A 17,605-nucleotide genomic window follows, 5' to 3' on the forward strand; every position below is an offset into this window, starting at 1 on the left:
CAACAGTTGGACGTTGGTGCTGCAAAGTCACCATATTGAAGAGAAACAAAAATCCAGCAAAACCCAGAATGCATGCCCCAAGATGCCTATTAACAACCCCTCTGCTGGCAACTCCAGCTATTTGTCTTTGAGGAAAGATGTATCTCCCAAAAGAAAGGCCAGCCATTTGCTAATATGTGTTTGGTCTGACAGTTCTTTTACATATCCACTTCATTCTTTGGCAGCTTGAATTTTTGGTTCATGAATAAGAGGGGTATTTACCCCAGAAGGGTCCAAGACAAAGCTGGGCAGGAAGGACGCAAATGGAAAAAGCACCTCCTGGCATTGCTTTAGAGTTGTTCTCCCTGAGTCTGCAGCTGCTGCCCTGCCCAGATGGCCTCCCTTGGCCGAAGAATTGCGCCAAAGACAATACCCAAAGTGCTCTTATTTATCTTCTCAGATTGAGACAAACTGGTTCAACATAACACAGCTCTTTGAACCCAAGCCTCTTGAGTCCCACAATGATGCTCTTTATCCTGTTGGTATAAACTAGATAGGCAAAAGGCTAAGCTGCTATATAAAAGACACCATAAAATATAGTGGTTCCAATAATACTGACATTAATTTCTCTTTCATATAGCCTAGAGATGGGCAGGCAGTCTAGAATGGGTTGGAGGCTGTGGTCCCTATGGACTTCCAGGAATCCAGGTTCCTTCTTGTTTTTTTTGCTCCAACATCCTCAAGCAGCCCTTCCCAATGGAGTTTTCACAAAAGAATTAAGTTTTAATGCTTTAAAGCATCCATGTGTTAATGAATTAACTTTTTCCCTATGTATCTAGAATAATATAGCTTTGTACCATCCTTGGAATAATGGAGATAAGAGTTACTTAAGTCATTTTCTGTAAGACTTAATTCCCTTACAGGAACCCTGTTGAGATAGGCTGCTAATGTATGGTTCTTATCCTGTGGTTGAAGCTGGACCCCAGCACCGTATCTGCACATTCCAGTCTATAGGAAGGGAAACAAAGAAGTTGAAATAGAGATTCTTTAAACAATGTAACCTGGGAGTTGCATACATTACTTCTGCTCACACCTGATGGGCCAAAATATAATTTCATGGCCAAATCTAGTCACAAAGTTGCTGGGGAAATTAGTTTCCAGCTTGGCAGCCATATGCACAGCTAAAACTTTTGGGGATTCTATTACTAATAGGAAGGAGGATGGAATAAACAGGGAGATAATTATCAACCTCTGCCACATTTGACTATTATTCTTTAGACAGTAAGTTTCACGAGAGCAGGAACTGTCTCATTCACTAAGGACAAACAAGTAAGTATATTTTTTTAGCATAGTATCTAGTACACAGAAGACCCTTAATGATTGTGATTAAATTCCATTTACTTATATCACCATAAGGTAATCCAGACACTTAAGGTATGATTTTCAAAAGACCCAGACACTAAATACTTCAATGAATACTTATTTAACATTTTCTTCTTTTTTTGTGAGAGATGAGGGAAATCTTGATTTGTTCTGAGTTAAGTTTCTCTTCGTTAGTTTTAATTTTTGATTACTTTGACTTTCCAAATCTTCAGGATCAACTTGTGGACTTTCATAAGCCTGAAGAAGGAAACCTCTCCTCAACTGGGACACAAAGGGTACTGTTAGGATATGATAATTATGTGGAACAAAGGAGCTGATATTTGTAAAAAGCATATTAGAATGGTGCCTGACACAAAATGAGTGCTATATAAGTGTCACGGATGATAGAAGATAGAGAGATGGATAAATGGATGGATGGTTGGATGGATGGAGGGATGGATGGATGGATGGGCAGAAGAAAGGGAGGAAATGCACTGAGAAACAAGCCAACATTTCCTCCATATTTTGGAATAGATTATAAGATTTTCTACTAAAAGCAGAAACAGTCACTAAGCCTCTATGGTAGGAAACATCTCACCAGAGACCTGAAGATTCATTTCTTTGCTTGACTGACCTTGAATGTACTTTGCCTACTACATGTGCTATGGTCAAACTACTTGATTACTGATCTCTTAGGGGAACACTAAAATGACAAGCAAAAGTAGCAGGACACTGGTTTAACAGGGCCTGACTCAGAAGGAGGCCAGTGCCACAGCAAGAAATTCTAGGATGTCTTATAGAATCCTCAGCCCAGGGGTCCCTGAGTGGCTCAGTTGCTTAAGCGTCCAACTCTTGATCTCAGCTCAGGTCTTTTTTTTTTTTTTTTTCCAAAGATTTTATTTATTTATTTGACAGAGAGAGAGACAGCAAGAGAGGGAACATAAGCAAGGGGAGTGGGAGAGGGAGAAGCAGGCTTCCCACTGAGCAGGGAGCCCGATGTGGGGCTCGGTCCCAAGACCCTGGGATCATGACCTGTGTTGAAGGCAGATACCTAATGACTGAGCCACCCAGACGCCCCTCAGCTCAGGTCTTGATCTCAGTTCAAGATTGCCCTACTTTGGAGCCCTAGTTTGGGCTCTGCGCTGGGCATGGAGCCTACTTAAAAAAAAAAAAAAAAGTCCTCAGACCTGCCTTCTAGAGTCATTCTCCTGCATATTAGGGATAATCTAGCCCTCAGAATATTCCAGGATAACAGCTGTCTGGGACGTGTAAAATGTGTCCACTCCCTGGTTTTGGTATAGGTGTCTGTAATGGATGCATGGTTTTGCCCACCATGCATCCATTCTCCCTTTTTCTGATGATAGCATTTTGCTGCCCTTCTAGGGATCCTTTCCATATGATTCTGATATAGTTGTGCCCAGCCCCTGCCAGAACCAGAATAACCACTCAGAGTATGCCATCTTCCTGACAATGTGATTGACTTTTGAATGGATATATGACTCAAACTGTTCGTCCTTAAAATTTAGTAGAGACAATGGAAGAGAGAGAGGAGATTCTTCTGGAGAGATGAAGGAAAGTGGAAGTTGCCCTATTCGCACAAAAACAGACACATAGATCAATGGAACAGAGTAGAGACCCTGGAAATGGACCCTCAACTCTATGGTCAACTAATCTTCAACAAAGCAGGAAAGAACATCCAATGGAAAAAGGACAGTCTCTTCAATAAATGGTGCTGGGAAAACTGGACAACCACATGCAGAAGAATGAAACTAGACCATTCTCTTACACCATACGCAAAGATAAACTCAAAATGGATGAAAGACCTCAATGTGAGACAGGAATCCATCAAAATCCTAGAGGAGAACACTGGCAGCAACCTCTTCGACCTTGGCCACAGCAACTTCTTTCAAGACACATCTCCAAAGGAAAGGGAAATAAAGCAAAAACCCTACAATCCCAAACCCTATGACCCAGCGATTGCACTACTAGGTATTTACTCCAAAGATACAGATGTATTAAAAGGAAGGGGCACATGCACCCCCAGGTTCATAACAGCAATGTCCACAGTAGCCAAAATGTGGAAGGAACCGAGATGCCCTTCAACAGATGAATGGATAAAGAAGATGTGGTCCATATATACAATGGAATATTACTCAGCCATCAGAAAGGATGAATTTGCGCCATTTGCTTTTACATCATTTGCATCAACATGGATGGAATTGGAGGGGATTATGCTAAGTGAAATAAGTCAAGCAGAGAAAGACAGTTATCGTATGGTTTCACTCATATGTGGAACATAAGGAATAGAGTGGAGGACCACGGGGAAGGGAGGGAAAACTGAGTGAGAAGAAATCAGAGAGGGAGAAAAACCATGAGAGACTCTGGACTCCGGAAACAAACTGAGGGTTACAGAAGGGAGGGGGCTTGGGGGGCGGGGTAACCAGGTGATGGGTATTAAGGAGGGCACGTGTTGGGATGAGGACTGGGTGTTATACGTGACTAATGAATCATTGAACACTACAACAAAAACTAATGATGTACTATATGCTGGCTAACTGAACATAATAATAATAAAAAAAAAAGAGAGTGGGCAGGAGCTTGAAAAAATAAAATAACGAGTTATATTGATAGAGTTAAAAAAAAAAAGGAAGTTGCCCTATTCAAAAACATTTCTCCTAGCCCTAGAAAGGTCATATGTGGTGAAAAATCGTAGCCAAACCAAAGAGGGAGGCAGAGTTGAGCACACACCAGAAGGGAAATAGTGATACATTTGAACCCCAAGATCCAGTAGTGCCTAAAGCTAGCTTGCCCCTTTCAGCTACATGCACCAATACAGTCCCATCTTTTATTTAAGCTTATTTGAGTTAGAATGTCTGTCATTTGCTTCCAAGAGAGTTCTGATTTACAAAGTCCCTGACTAGGTTCGGTTACCCTAACAGCTCCTACAGTTCTAGGATGACCGGACTGCTGAGGACCCATAAACAGCTCCTTCAGTTACGTCCCACTGCCTCAGAAAATTCCTCCATGTTCCATTTTATACTTTCTACTCGAAACTCTCTTATTCTGGTTCCTTATGTCTATTCCTATCCTGTGTCTGGTACCTGGATTTCTTTGGATCAATATGTCATGGTACATGGAGCCTGACCTTCCATTTCAGTCTCACCTTGAATGTAGTTCCTCCCAAAATCCTGGACTGCACCCTTTTTATCCCATGGGCTAGTGTTTCCAACCTCTGCATCCAGCCCAAGACCCCTGAGCCAGACATTTCTCCCAGAGCAAGAGCCACTGAGTCATTTTAGTTTCTTCAGTGGGCCCTGCAGCGGATCTTGCAGGTCCTCTTAGTACATGTTCACTTTCTTTTGAGCTGCCCTTGGCTTTAATTTGCTATTCAGGAAACCCAAAGATGAAAACCTCCTCTCTAGCCCACCAAAATAGTCATACTATTTTCCTCATATTTGGTAATAGGGAATTTTGATCGGAAACAGTAAGAAAGAATAAGCTTTTCTAAAGAGGTTAGTCATTCAAATAAGGAAGCCCTAAAATCCACATTGCACAAAACACTCTGACCACACAAAGAAGAATGTAAGACTTTTAGCCTTATGGGAATCTATCCCTATAATGGACTCAATTGTGTCCCCTCAAAAATTCATATGTTGAAGTCTTCACCCCCAGCGCCTCAGAGTGTGACTATATTTGGAGATAAAAATCTTTAAAGAGGTAATTGAGTTAAAATGAGGTCATCAGGGTGGGCCCCAATCCAGTGTGACTGGTGTCCCTATTGGAAGAAGAAAGGACACAGATGGACAGAAGATGATATGAAGACACAGGGAGAAGACAGCCACCTGTAAGCCAAGGAGGTCTCAAATGGAACCGGCCCTGGAGACACCTTGATCTTGAACTCCTAGCCTCTAGAACTGTAAGCAAATAAATGTTTCTTGTTTAAGCCACTCAGCCTGTGCACTCTGTTGTGGTATACCTTGCAAACTATTACATTCCCCTATTAGTTATTAGTAAACTGGCATCTCTCCTCATCAAATCCTTTGGGAAAGAACAATATAAATCTCTTCCTGGCTCTTTCTCTCAAAAAAAATACCCACAGAAAAGAAACCCATGGTATTTGTGGAATTACCACCAAACACTTATGATTTATCTAGTAACTAAGGAATAGATCTGGGGTCTCAGTCACTGGTGAAGGAGGAAGCTAGTGGTAAAGTGCCAGCATTCTTTCTCTCCAGAGTCAAGGATGGTCCCTCTTCCTCGGCTTCTTTCCCTTCTTCTCTTCTTCTTGAATAATTTGTGCAAAAGCTATTAGATGGAGCTGAGCAAGCAAAGTGTGTATGTTGGGGGTTAGGGAAAAATAAGCTGTGGTGGCCCAGAACAGGGTGCTAGGGCCTGAGTGGAAGGAGGAGGGTATCCAGACAAGGGCTAAGCCTAGCACAGGGTAGCCTGACTGAGAAGAGTGAGAAGAACATTTATGTAGATGGGCTACCTGGTGTGAAGAGTTGACACCAAGCAGGGTAGGGTGAGTCTCCATGTGGGAGGGTGACCCCATATGGGGTGTCAGTAGCCAGAGCAAGGTGAGGAGAGTGTCCCTTCCCCCCAGTGTAAACAATGAAGTCTGAGCAGAGTGAGGAAGGCATCCATATGGCAGGGTGGCTCAGCATGGTGTCAGAGGACTAGAAGGATGACGAAGGCATCCACATGGGGGCGGGAAGGGGGGCACCAGCATGGTATGTTGGGGCATCAGTGGGGTGAGGAGGATGCCCACAAAGAAGGGTGGGGTGGTGTGAGTTGGCAGGGCTTAAGCTGAGTAAATGGGGCATCCATGTGATAGGTCAGCCCAGCTTGGGGTGTTGGAGCCCAAGTGGTGTAAGGAAGGTAGAATGAAGGAGATTGGTTGCATAGGGGTGGATTGATTCAATAAATAAATATATTAAGAGCAATGAGAGCTAGGTGTCTCATTGTTGGAGAAGGAAATTACAAATATGAAAAGGGGAAAACTAGAACTCTGTGGCACTGGATTAAAATTGGACATGATGCTGTGAACGCACAGGTTTCAAGATAGGTAGATGATAGATAAGATAGATGATAGATAAATAGGTAGATAGATGATAGATAAGAGAGAGAGAGATGATAGATTAGATAGATAGATGATAGATAGATGATAGATGATGATGATAGATGATGATAGATAGATAGATGATAGATAGATAGATGATAGATCGATAGATATTGTAGACAGGTAGATAGCTAGATTTTTTAATGTAAAAGTGTACACCCACACATCCACACATTCCCCAGTTCTGTGCATGGAGCAGATCTGGGAGCAGTGATACTCCAACAGCAATAAGCATACTGAGTGCATAGATTTTGGTTTCTTAACACTATTCTCCACTAACAGACATAAGGGATTCTTGGATAAATGGCTGCCAGATGAGCCTGATAACCTCTTTTTGTACCAAAAACTACAAAAGTGATCAAAGAATATAGAGACATGTCACAGCCAAAGGACACAGAAGCCAGCTTGAAGGGACTCCTACAAGCCACATAGGGAACAATATAAGCTTGAAAATAAAGATAGTAGCTGATTATGACCCATTAAATAAAGTAGGAATCTATGAGCCCATACTGATATGAATAAATAGCAAATAACAATAGCAGATGGGATGGGGCATCAATCATGTCAGCAGCTTACTCTCACCTACTTCAGAAAAGAAAATCAAATTATTTGTACTGCAAATTTTCTGCAAATTTGGGATCTTTTCCAAATTAAAAAAACAAATAAATAAAGTTCAAGAATGCAGGACAACTGGCTCAGTCTCTTCAACAAATTTGTGTCATGAAAAAAGGGATAGATTAAAAGAGGCTCAAGGGACATAACAGGCAGATGCAAACATGGTCCTGGATGAGATTCAAGTTTGGATAAACAGTGATAAAGCACATTTTGGAGACAATCAGGCAATGTAAATATGGTTTATTATTAGATAAGAAGAAATGTGTTGAAATGGAAAAGTGGAGATCATCGATCAGAAAAGGGGGGGGGAACAGGCAATAAAATAGAGCAGTAGTATGTATCATGTGATTTTGTTTTATGGAAAAAAAGAGAAATACAAATAAAGTTCTGGAAGGATAAATACTTGCTTTAGCACTGGTACTCACGGAGGGGTGGGAATATTTTTTTATTTTGAGATTTTCACTTGTCTTTATTTCCTAATATATGACAATGTATATGCCCTGATTCTGTAATAGTAAAAGATATATATTTTTTTAAGATTTTATTTATTCATTTGAGAGAGAGAGAGAACGACAGAGAGAGCACACAAGCAGGGGGAGAGGCAGAGGGAGAGGGAGAAGCCGACTCTCTGCTGAGCCAGCTGGGGAGCCCGATGCGGGGCTCGATCCCAGGACCTGGAGATCATGACCTGAGCCGAAGGCAGACGCTTAACCATCTGAGCCACCCAGGCGCCCCAAGATAATTTTTAAAAGTAAAATTGAAATAACAGAATTGGAGGAAGAGTCAATGGAGTCGGTGTTCACAACTTTAAATAACTCACATTTGTATCAGTTGGGACATGTTAATGTCACAGGAAACATCTGGGCAAAGTCCTTGAAGCAGGAGCCTAGGGTCCCTAACTCTGCTATATGTGTCTGAGAGCTGCCAACGTGGTGTGTATGGCCATATCTGTCCATTCTAATGCCATATAATTAATGTCTCATTTTAATGCCATATAATTTTAATGCCTCAGTTATCTCACCTGTAAAATGGGTACTAATATGCTGTCTCAGAAGATTATTGGGAGTATTACATGAGTATTTGCAAAATGTTGAATAAATTATTAATAGATACCAACACACCTCACTTATACAAATAAAAAATTTGGGATCATCTCCGTTTTTTGTTTCGTAAAGAAAATAAAGATCATCTCTGTTTTTTGCTTCACAAAGATATTATAGCCTCCCACTTCAGCTTGGAACTTGGTACAGCAGTCCCCCTTATCCACGGGGGATACATTCCAAGACCCCCACAATGGATGCCTGAAACCACAAATGGTACCAAATCCTATATATTGTGTTTTTTTCCTATATATACATACCTGTGGTAAGGTTTAGTTTATAAATTAGGCACAGTAAGCAATTAACAACAATAACAAATAATTACAATATACTATAATAAACGTTATGTCAATGTTGTCTCTCTCAAAATATCTTCCTGCAGTGCACGCACCCTTCTTCTTGTGACACTGTGAGATGATACAATGCCTACGTGATGAAATGAAGTGAGGCGAATGACACAGGCATTGTGACATCACATTAGGCTACCGTTAACCTTCTGATAATACATCAGTGGAGGATCAGCTGCTTCCAGGCCAGGATTGACCATGAGTAACTGAAACCACGAAAAGGGAAACCATGAATAAAGGCGGACTACTGTATTTATTTTATGAACTCTAATATTGTACCTTCTGTATGCTAGGCTTCTAAGTGCTTTACAAATAATAAATTTTTAATCATCATAATAATCCTATGAGGAGGGTAATCCTATCACCTTCCCCATTTAAGAAGTGAAGGAAGTGAGCCACAGAGAGGTTAATTAACTTGTGTAAAGTAACACAGCCAGTAGAGGCAGGGACAGACTTAGAACTAGGTAGTCCAAACTCTCAGTCTCAACCTATGCTGCCGCTCTTACCAGTGCATAACCAACTACAGGAGAGTGCTCCAATTTATAGATCAATTGGTTTCCAAAAGTTCACTGGTAAGCTAATGTTTAAAGTTCTAATGCATTTTCCACCAAAACAATATTACAAATTAGGTTTGGTTACTAAGCCAACCTATTTAAATAGACCAAACTTATTTAACGCACAACATGGCTGACTCAGAACAACTATGGCCTCAAGATCAGTGTCCCTCTGGGCAGAGGACGGTGAATAGGTTTCATCTTCTGACCCAGTTTCAATCAGTTACCTGGAGCACTGTCTGGAGAAGAATTCCAGGGTTGGCCTTAGCAGGAGAGCATACGGGGATCATCTAATGGTGCCTGCCATGACTGGAGAAGTAGGAAGAGAGGCCCCAAAGCTGGCCATTTGCCATCCCTGCTTCAGATCCTTTTAAACCCTGACTTGAAGCTGTAAGCTAAGTCCTGCAACCTGGTCTCTGGACATTTCTCAGTCTTGAGTGCTGAGGAGTCCAGGAAATGGGGGAAGGGGGTCGGGCAGGGATTCTGAGAGCAGAGGGGGAGGCAGAGAATGCCCGGGGCTTCTGTGACGGTGTAGGAAGGCCTGGTGAAATCAGTGGCTAGGGTGGGGCTCCTCTAATGGGGTGACAACAGCGGAATGATGGGTATTTTGTAAGACGAGTATTCCTGTGTCAGCCCAAGTCCTTCCTCACATCGCAAGCATCACCCCAGTGATCCACACACCAGCAAGCAATAAGGAAGGCAAGGTTTTGACATTGTCTAGTCTCGTGGCATTTCAAGAAGTTGTCAGAACAGTTAAATGACTCATTCTGGGTCACACGTTGAGGTCAGAACATCTGTCACGAGTTATATATAAAAGCAATGTCAGAGTAGAATGAAAACGAGTACATACAGCCCAGCAAGATGATCCCACAAACCACTAACTTACGTACAGGACTAGTAAACTACGGTTTGGGATGGGCGGATCCTCGCTCCTACGACGGAGGTTTTCAGAGAGGGACACTGGAACGCGAAGTCGATTTTGCGTGTGGTTTGCTGAGGACCTATTTCTCAAGATAAACTAGAAAAAATAACTACATAAAGCTAAAAGTGAATCCCAAGCTCAGTTGCATTTGAGAGAGGATTGCAGCCCAGCAGGCCCACAAAATGTCAATGTCAGCTTTCGAAGGCACTTCACAGTTGTTGCAAGAACACCGTTGGAATAAAGCCAGGCAGATTTAGACGCAGCCCAGTCCCTTAGACACGGATGACACTGCCAAGAGCAAAATAAAAAAGGGCCATTGCCTAGCTTGGCATCTGGGTCCTGCAGCTGCCAAATCATATCCAATAACCATGCCAAAGTAATCCGCGGAGAAATTCCCCATAAGAGGCCCAGTGGCCCAGCAAGCTAGAAAATTGCCTATGATCTAGGCAAGTGGTGGGTTCCAGTCCTCCAGTGTTTGCTTAGATTGCCAGGCAACTTGAAGCAAGTCTGTACAAAGATTTTTGCTCCTGTCTTCTAGTTCATAAAATGGGCACTTCACTCGTAGCACGTGTGTGTGTGTGTGTGTGTGAGAGAGAGAGAGAGAGAGAGAGCAAAAACAAAGAGAGACAGAGAGGGCACTAGGAGATGATGATAAAATGAATAAAGCTTTTTTCCCAAATTGTCCAGAAGACAGGGTCCATAGGATTAAATGAACTAAAAAGAGGGGTGGGGGATAAATAAAAGGACTCTAGTCACTTCCTAATCCCTTCTCCCAGTAGGACAGGAAACTGTAACACAGGGAATAAAATCCCACCCTGTAGCCAGAAAAGTCCTGCCCACTCTGCTAGGGAGAAAAAAGGAAGCAAAGCAAAAACTCAGAATCCGCGGATTACAAGCCAGGCAGAAGCTCTGCTCCCACCTGCACATCTGCCTTGGGCTTTTCTTCTTTTCAGATTGTTGCAAGAAAACAGATGGCTGCAGAAGCCTGAATTTTAAATTTATGAATGGAAATTTGAACAGATGTTAGCAATCAAGATGGCATATAAGAATTTTTCTCATACCATGTTTACAGCCCAGCCTCCTTCACATAAATGGGAGAGAGGGTCATAAAAAGGGTAGTTTTTGATCTCAGGACAGCATGGATCCAGCATGGTAATTATGTGGCACAATAACGGAAATGTTGAAAGAACAAAGAAAGAAAACACTAATCAGCGCCCTGTATAAATGCTAAATATTTATCTACAAAATGATAAAATGTATCTGCAAGAAAACCATTAACCCATCAGAGTACTTTCTGTGTTTTAAGTAGGTGAGGTTCAAGCCCAGGGTTTTAACAAATATCTGTGAATGCCTGCTTACTGAAATTCTGTTTAGGCTTTTGACATGATATAGATTGTTTCGTTTGGTTTGGGCATGACATATGGGGTCTTACTAGATTTCAGAGAGGAATTGAGTGAAAGGCTAGTCAGAGAGATGGGTTTATATGTGCCTGCGTCTATCATCCAGTGCTAGGGACCGGGTTAGGTCCTAAGGGCAGGTGGGGAGCGGTGAAATGAATCCAAGCTGATCGAGGTCCTCAACATGCTTAGAATAGAAGGTAAAAGCAGGCTGGAACAAGGTATATGTTGAAGGTTACAGGAGTGAAGAGGAAGTGTTAGGAGTGAGTTGGACAGTTAGGTAGTCAGGGCCAGGGTCCCCAACAAGAAAATATGGATTCAGGACAGCTAAGATAAAACACTAACATCCCGTTTTGCAGCTTAGACAGGACCTCACTAGCTTTCTGCTTTGCAGCCTTTGCAGAAATGACTTCTGCAAAATGTCCTAAAATAAGGCAATGAATCACACAGCATTTGTCACCATCACGGGCAAGGGGAATTAAGACATAAGCCCCCAGATGTCAGCAAAAAAGACCATCTGCAGGTAGACATTAACCTAATAGGTAGACAGATATATGACCAAAGCCCTGGTTGGCACAACTCAGAACACCCTGATTGCTGAAGATAGAGCTCATAAAACCCTTTAAACTTAGAAACTCCAAGGGCAATCCTCTAGGGTCCCCTCCCTCTCCGGGAGCTTTATACTCTTGATCAATTAACTTTGCTTTGCTGCTCACCACTCTTCGTCTGGTGTACCTCTTCATTCTTTAAAGTGGCATGACCAAGAACCATGGCCACTAAAGGCAGAGAATTCCTGCAACGAAAGGAGTGAGGTTGATTGGGGACTGGATAATGACAGTGGTTTCCAATACCCTACGGGAAGAGTCTGGAGCGTGGGGCCATCTAGAAGAGTGTCACTCAGGGTTTGTTAGTAATTCCTACTGGCTACATTTTCAAAGTATGGGGTGGCCATAAAGTTTGGAAACATGGATCATATTATGTTATCAGGTAGTATTGTATAAATGCCAGGAAACCATTTATTATATATTCACCTGGATTTCCAGATGTTGTGGCCACCTTGGCTCTCCAGAATCCCATCACTTCTCGCCACTTCCATGCGCGATGATGGTCTCTCCTTGAGTACTGCAATAGCCTCACGAGTCTTCCTGCTTGTGTATTTGCCCACATCCACCACTCATAACCAATCTATCCTCAACATGATGATCAAAACAATCCCTTTGAAGCAGTGGTTCTCTAAGTGGGGTTCTGGACCATCTGCAGCAGCTACACCTGGGAAAGTTGGTGGAAATGCAAGTTTTTGGGTTCTACCCACCTACAGAACCAGAAATGCTGGACGTGGAGCTCAGAAATCTGTTCTTCTAAAGAAAAAAAGATTTATTTATTTATTTTAGAGAGAGAGAATGAAAGAGAGAGTCTGCGAGTGGGGGGAGGAGCAGAGGGAGAGGGAGAGAGAGAATCCTCGAGCAGACGCCCCGCTGAGCATGGAGCCCAACTTGGGGCTTGAGCCCAGGACCCTGAGATCATGACCTGAGCCAAAATCAAGAGTCGGCCACTCAACTGACTGAGCCACCCAGGCACCCCCAGAAATCTGTGTTTTAACAAGAGCTCCTAGTGATTCTGATGCCTACTAAGGTTTGAGAATGAATTGTAAGCATAGGCCAGATAATGTCACCCTTAGCTCAAAATCCTGTAAGAGCTAAGGTCATCACATACAAGGTCATACATACACCATCTGGCCCATGGATCTTTCACTGGCCGTCCACCACTCTAGTCTCTAGCTCATTTGCTCCCCTGCCACACAAGGCCTTAGCACTTGTCCTTCTGCAGGAACGCTCCCCAGCACCCCAAACCTCCCTCCCCCACCTACCGTGGCCCTCACCACCTTCAAGCCTCTGCTCAAATGTCTTGTTAACACAGTACATATTGATTGACTGTCTCTTCCCACTAGAATGTAAGTTCCTTGAGAGCAGGGACTTTGTTCTGTTGTTTCCTGTATTCCCCAAGCCTGGAACTATGCCTGGTACATAGTGAGTGCTCAGGACTCACTTGGTGGAGGAATGAATAAATAATCCTGCATGGAGGTTCTATCAGATGCCAGATAGCGTGTTAAGTGCATCACCTCACTGAATTCCCACAAGCCAGTGCACTGGGTGTTATCTTTATTTTACACAAGGAAAAAAAGAAGTAACAGACACTAGAAAAGGAAAGGACTGAGATACGTGTTATCAGAAAAGGGAACTTCATGATCCCCAAATCCTGGGTCTGCCATGGAGCAGACTACATTTTGTATCCTCTTTCCTGCTTTTCCTTGCAATTGGTCTAGACAGAGGAAATGCAAGCTTACTCTGGCATTTACCTAAGCAGAAAGTAATTAAGGAGGCAAAAATCCTGCTTTCAATGACCCCAGGACAAGGCTATAAGTGGGAGGATTATTGTTTTGTTTGCTGATATTTTCCTATTGTAAACATAGAGATATTTCCTCAATATTCAAATAATTTACTCCTTTGCCCAATTACTTTTTTCAGTTTTAAAAACAGTTCCTACTGTATGTTATTAAGGACCTGGTAGAAGTGGATGCTTTAATATGCTTATTAATTTGCTCAAAAATGAGCTATGGTGCATTATGGGGATTTTCCTCCCTTGCAATGAAAGACTGTGTTCCCTGCTAATAGGTATCTGAGAAAATGAAAACCCAATTCTGTGACCAGTACTGAAGAGTGAAACTGGTAGTCGTTCCTCTAAAAAGTTAGACTGTGCTAGAAGGCAGACCTGGGGCCATCCTCTTTCTTTACCTACTTACCTCTCCAGATATCTCATCTGGACCCAGGACTTTTAATACCATCTACCTTCTGTTCACTCCTTTGTCATCGGTCGGGGTCTAGGAAGGAAACTAGAGCCCATGCTGGGTAATGCAATAGAAGGAATTCAGTTCAGGGAATTAGCTATGAAGATGTTGGAAAAGCCACAAGGGCAAACTGGGGAAGGCAAGATAACCCAGAGAACAGCAATGGCAGGAAGCCACTACCCTCCCTATGGCTGGGGAGACAAAGGGGGGAAGTGGGGTTCATGAGAGTTTAAGAACAGTGGGAGCTGGGAATTTGAAGGAGAGTTGGTCCAGTGGGAATTCAAACCATTGAACAGGTACATCAGTGCTAGAGATGCTGCCCAAAGTTGAGAGAGGGGAAAGTACTCCAGCTTTTCCCTTCCTCCTGATCTCTAGTCTTCTGCCAGTAACCTTCCGTTGGCCAAACTTTCTTAGAAGCCAGTTGGCGAGGAAGCTTGGGAAGCATCGTTTGCATGGGGCATCCCTTTCCCTGCCCTCCAACTTCCATAGAGAGCAGAGCATGGAAAAGAAGGAAATGAGCGTGTCGACAGGCCGGTGATGGACACTATTCCTAAATCACTATCTCCAGCTACCTCTTCTGTGATTCTTACATTCAGTAAGTTGTTCACCTGACATCTGCACTTTAGTGTCTAATATTTCTAACTTAACATGGCCTAAAAGGAACTCTTATCAGTCAACTCCCCGACATTCCCCTTCTCAGAATGTGGCTCACTCAGCTTAGCCAAAAACATGGATGTCATCTTTGATCCCTTTCTTTCCTTACTGCCTACTCCTTCCAACCCTTTAGCAAGACCTGTGGATTCTACCTCCCCAAACAATTCCTCTCCAGTCTTCTCTATCTCCACCATTACCACCTTAGGCCAAGCCACCATCATTTCTCCTCTAGGTAACAATAATGATCCCCTAAGGGGCCATGCTTCCCCCCCTCCAACTTGTCTCCTTATAATGCATTGTCCAGGGGTCAGGTCCTAAAGATCTTGAGGGCAGGTATAAGGAGTCAGAAGCCAATAATTTCTATCATAAAGAGATCAGCCTAGCTTCATCGTGGGAATAAAATGTAAGTGAACAAAAGTGGAGGAAGGAAGACCAGTAAGGAAGCAATTACGCTTCTCAGCTATTGTCATCCTTCCTTTTCTACCATGGTCTGCTACCAAGGTCAAACACTGGCCTTGTCACAGTTCTTCCAACATGCCAAGCTCCTTCCCTGTTTAGGGCTTCCCACAGCCTGGAAGGCTTGTCCTGATTTTAGCACAACTGGCTTCACATCCTTCGGGCCTTACCCTCTCAGAGATCTTTCCTGACCAGGCTGTATGTAGTAAGTGTAGCTGTTCCCAAGTGTGCCATCTCTCTCCCTACCAGCACAAGTAGGCTCGCACCTCTCTGCACACTGGAAGTCAGGTGTGGCCACGTGACTTGCTCTGGCAAATGAAGTGTGGGTGGAAAGTAACATATGTTACTACTGTGCAGAAGCCTTAGAGCCACTGTTTGCTTACCATGATTTTCCTTCTTTCACAGTGACCGGCAGTGTTCCAGGTGACAGGTACTCCACTGACCAGAGACTGGGGCTGAGGACGACAATTCTTCACAGCAGAACTCTGCCAACCGACGGACACGTGGCATGAGTAAGACATAAATCCTTTGCTGGTACGAGTTGCTGAGATTGTGAGGTTGTTACCGCAGCATACCTAGCCTAGCTGGGCCCATAGTCCTTCAGTCCCTTACATCATCCTGCATGATATCCATCATGGAAATTCCTACCAACTGGCAATTCCTACTTGCTAGTTTTGTTTCAGAGTCTACGCACCCCTCTCCAAACCCCATGAGAGCAGGAGCTCTCTCTAGCTCATCACTATACCCCCAGCTTCTAGAAGAGTGCCCGGTGCATACTCAGTAGGCAAGTGTCTGCTGATTAAACCTCCGATGCCTTGCACATACATTTGTTGCTTGAATGCTACTTTGCTAAGGCAACTAGAATAAATGAATCTTGTGCTCATACATCAGAAAGACCAAAGCTTATAGCTTCACTCCATTTGTGGGTTAGAATTATTGCTTGGGTCACATATACCCTTCCAGCTAATTCACAGGAAACCAAGTTGCTCCCAAAGCCACCGGGATTCCTTGGTCAGAAAAATCCTTGCCAGAAATCATATGCAACAGATAAACAAAAAGGAATGAAATCTTAGAATGATAAATCTAAGAGTGAATTTGCCCAAAATTAGGAGACAGAGTGGGACAAAATTCATTTTGATATTTTTACCTCTACGTAGCACAGTTTTTCATTCTTTTTAAAGCTTCCCATGCCAGGGCACCTGGGTGGCTCAGTCGGTTAAGTGTCTGCCTTTGGCTCAGGTCATGATCTCAGGGTCCTAGGTCAGGCTTCCTGCTCAGTGGGGAGTTTGCTTCTCCATCTGCCTCTACCCCTGGCTTGTGCTCTCTCTTTCTCAAATAAATAAAATCTTTAAAAAATAAAAAAATAAAGTTTCCCATGCCTGCTCAAGCAGATTTCCCAGAAATAGCCAAATCTCAACTTTCACTATTGTAATAAAATATCAGCACTGAAAACACCTTCGTGGTTACTCAATTCAGACTACATTTATCATCTGGCTTGGTTAATTTTAATTGAAAACTTCTTCAGGTCTCACTGATGTCTGCCAGAGGTTTAGAACTTTAGAAATTCAAGTTAGAGATTATGTTGCTTAAAGTCATTGCCTTTTAAAACCAAATGTATTAAAATTTTTTTCTACCATCCATTACATAATTATAATAAAGTTGTAAAGATGATTGTTGTCATAAAATTCACCCTGCAATATTTTTGGGTTTTATATTTTTGCTCCTCACTTAAAAACTTTCCCTAAGTTTTCAAAATCTCTAGGACACTGAAGAAGTAAGCTCCTAAAAACCATGAAGTTTTTACTGCCCCTGTTTTTGCAGGACCCAGCACCCTTTGCAGGACATTCAAGTTCCTTCGGGAAACCAGAGTAAGGTAATTATGTTCTACTTATTTAGCTTAGTCTCCTAGACCCTATACAAACAGACTATACCTTCAGTAAGCAAGAATCTTTTGTCTACTTTGCAGAAAGGATTCTACTTTGCAGAAAGGACCATTTCACCAAACATTCGATCCGAAACTATCAACTTTTAATGTGAGTAAGATGGCAATTTCTGCTATCTTGTCCAACCTAAATTCAATTTTATTAACCAGGTCCTAATCCCAAAATTCAGGTACTATGCACCTGCAGCTAAAACTTAAAAACACCACACCATGAGCTCATCCCACTTTCCCCATCCACTGAAAATGGGGCAGTTTGAATACTGCAAGTCTTTCAAACACAAAGCCATATTCACACAAAGGAAATCATTTACAT

General features: G+C 42.7%; 1 long non-coding RNA gene across 3 annotated transcripts in view; it reads left to right on the forward strand.

Moving 5' to 3' along the window:
• Positions 1-17,605, forward strand: part of LOC144381835 (uncharacterized) — a 66,628-nt gene that overhangs the window by 17,820 nt on the left and 31,203 nt on the right. The window contains exons 2-4 of one of the 3 annotated variants that reach the window (XR_013447774.1): positions 15,756-15,884; positions 17,172-17,223; positions 17,317-17,383. This is a non-coding gene — a long non-coding RNA (uncharacterized LOC144381835). Of the gene's footprint in view, positions 1-15,755; positions 15,885-17,171; positions 17,224-17,316; positions 17,505-17,605 lie in introns of those variants that run through there. The other 2 variants (XR_013447772.1, XR_013447773.1) reach the window with 2 other exon arrangements.

This window comes from Halichoerus grypus, chromosome 5 (assembly GCF_964656455.1).
Source record: "Halichoerus grypus chromosome 5, mHalGry1.hap1.1, whole genome shotgun sequence".
Lineage (NCBI taxonomy): Eukaryota > Metazoa > Chordata > Mammalia > Carnivora > Phocidae > Halichoerus > Halichoerus grypus.